Genomic DNA, 2,811 nt, shown 5'->3' on the forward strand with positions numbered 1-2,811 from the left:
TCAAATTGATGGTATCAATGTGAGCACTAAGTTGAGCACCCAATTGAGTAACGGAGTCCACTTCATGCTTTTCTCCTCTAGTAGCCTTGGGAGGTCTACTATATTGTGAGTTATGGACCACCATTTCCTCAATTTTGTCCCAAGTTTGATTGTCATCAACTTCCGTGAACATTCCGTTTGATCCCATGTCGAGAATGTTCCTTGAATCTTCATAAAGACCGTTCCAAAATTGTTGTACCAAGAACCACTAGCTAAGTCCATGGTGAGGACATGGGCGACAAATTACTTTGAACCGCTCCCAAGCTTCATACAAATATTCTTCATCCCTTTGCTTAAAACCCATAATTTGAGCTCTTAGCATGTTAGTCTTTTATGGTGGATAGAACTTTTTGTAGAAAGCTAGAGCCAACTTTTTTTAAGAATCAATTCCGAGAGTGGCCTTATCAAGGCCCTTCAACCATTGTTTCGCGGTGCCAATTAGAGAAAAAGGAAATAAGACCCATCGAATTTGGTCTTGAGTTACACCGGTTTGAGAAATCGCATCACAATAATCGCAAAAAGTCTCCATATGAGAGTGAGGGTCTTCACTAGGCATTCCCCCAACTTGGCTTCTTTTGACTAATTGGATAAATGCGGATTTGGCAATGAAATTTCCGGTTAGATGTTGTGGTGTGGGAGTACCATTGGGTAGGTTCTCCTCGGCGGCTACAGAATGTGAATAAAACTTAGGCATTGTGGGTTGATTTTGTGTTGTATTTTGTGTTGGGTTCTCCTCACCTTCTCTTGCAAAAGGGTTGATGAACTCAATAGTTGGTTGAATATCTATAACCTCACCAATACCTCTCAAATTTCTCCTAGCAAGTCTTCTATTGGTTGTCAAAGTTCTTTCAATTTCACGATCAAAGGGTAACAAGTCACCTTGTGACCTTCTAGACTTGCAAAATATCAAACAACTTGAAAACAATTAGAACAAACCTTGAGGAGTTTTACTTCCCCAAGGCAAAGAAAGACACAACTAATAACAATATAAGAAAATCTAAATCAAGTTAACACCGTCCCCGGCAACGGCGCCATTTTTGGTCGGGACTAAAATCTTTTTGGTAACTTGTCGTTAGGAGCACCTAGACCAAAACACAATTTATAGCTTCACAAAAAACTCTACAATTAGTAAAGAGGCAAGTAAAGGTCGGATCCCAAGGGACGGGAATTGAGATGAGATTTCTATTGCAACTAGCGATGTCTTAGGGGTGTCACAATTGGGTTGATGTAGAAGGTCACTAAACTAAATAGCAATGAAAGTAAACAAGCAAGATGAATTAAAAGGGTTGTAAACAATTGATAAAAGACACTAGGGTATCATGGGGTCATAGCGGATTCATGGGAATTGATCATACAAACATGTTCTCAAATTATAAGCAAGCAATTATTGTTGTGATGGATTGAGTTGGGTTATATCTTACAATCCTAGGAATGTTTGGGTCCCGGAGCCGAATCGATTAGATTTTACAACATCTACAAGTCGACTTAATCTTCCCTACTCAACAACATGCATGGTCTAATGAGACTCGAGTTGGTTTATGTCTTACAAGTCTCATTGAAAAGATAGGTGATGAGTAAAAAATGCAAGGATTCATAGGCTCGCATTTCATCAAACATAACATGTGCATGAGTTGAGATCATAACAAGCAAGCAAATAAACCATGAAAGCATATTAATTTAAGCATGAATCATTCCCCATGTTGGTTTCCCTAATTACCCATTAACCCTAGCTAAGTGACTACTCACTCATTATCATGTTGAACATGCTAGCAAGGTTGTCAATCATACCAACAAAGTGAAACATGATGAATAAATTAAAGTAATTAACAATAATTAAAAAGGGATTAAGAGAATTATACCTACTAATGGTTCCAATAATAAAGCAAAGAATAAAAGAAGTACTTGATGCTTGATTGAGAGGTTGTCAATCTCCCAATAATAACCCAAATAATCTTCAATTACCCAAAATAAAGGATGAACAAAAGAGAGATTAAGGAAATAAAACTTGTATTAAAACTTGATTAATTGTTCATTGCAATATTAAAGAGAGATTTGATTGATATTAACTACACTAAAGATTGCTAAAAAGAACATGCTCTTCTAATTAGACTAATGGGTATTTATAGTGGGGATTAGGTGTAGGAATTAGGGTTAACTAAGGGCTTAAATGACGATTAAGTCCCTACTTAAGGAAACGCCGGTATTTTTGGAAGGATGGGCATCTTTCTCGAAGCTTGAAGAAGACGAAGTTGTCAGCCTGGGAATCCGTGTGTCTTTAGCACGGGACGGCCGGATTCGTGGGTCTCTGCCCGGGCGTCTTGGGGAGAAGACGGGCGTCTTCAGGTGTTGCTGCCCGGGCGTCTTGGAGTGAAGACGCACGGATTGTGAAGGTGGAGGACGGGCGTTTTCAGGACAATCCGCACGGATTGCTGTGCAGTTTCATTTCTTCTTCTTTTCTTCCCTTTTCTTCATAAAATCCTTGGGGATTTCCTCGGGGATGCAAGAATCTTTTCTCATCATTGCCCATCTACTATAGTATGTACAAAGGCCTTCTAATCTTGTCTCTCCTTGATGCTTGGTCATTGAATTCAATATATTAGTCTCGTTTTGTCATGAAAATGCAAGGGTTGCACTCCTTTCCTACCAAGGACACAAAACCTCAAAGAATATGCAAAATAAAGAATTAAAGACAATAAATGACCCAAATATGCACTAAAAAAGCATGGGAACAAGACTAATTCGGGGACTAAATATGCTCTAATTATGGTCACA

General features: G+C 38.7%; 1 non-coding gene across 1 annotated transcript; it reads left to right on the top strand.

Moving 5' to 3' along the window:
• Positions 1-254: 254 nt before the first annotated feature.
• Positions 255-361, top strand: LOC141603230 (small nucleolar RNA R71). The gene has a single exon (XR_012525121.1). It is a non-coding gene; the product is annotated as a small nucleolar RNA R71 (small nucleolar RNA).
• The last annotated feature ends 2,450 nt before the right edge of the window (positions 362-2,811 follow it).

Source organism: Silene latifolia, chromosome 9 (assembly GCF_048544455.1).
Source record: "Silene latifolia isolate original U9 population chromosome 9, ASM4854445v1, whole genome shotgun sequence".
Lineage (NCBI taxonomy): Eukaryota > Viridiplantae > Streptophyta > Magnoliopsida > Caryophyllales > Caryophyllaceae > Silene > Silene latifolia.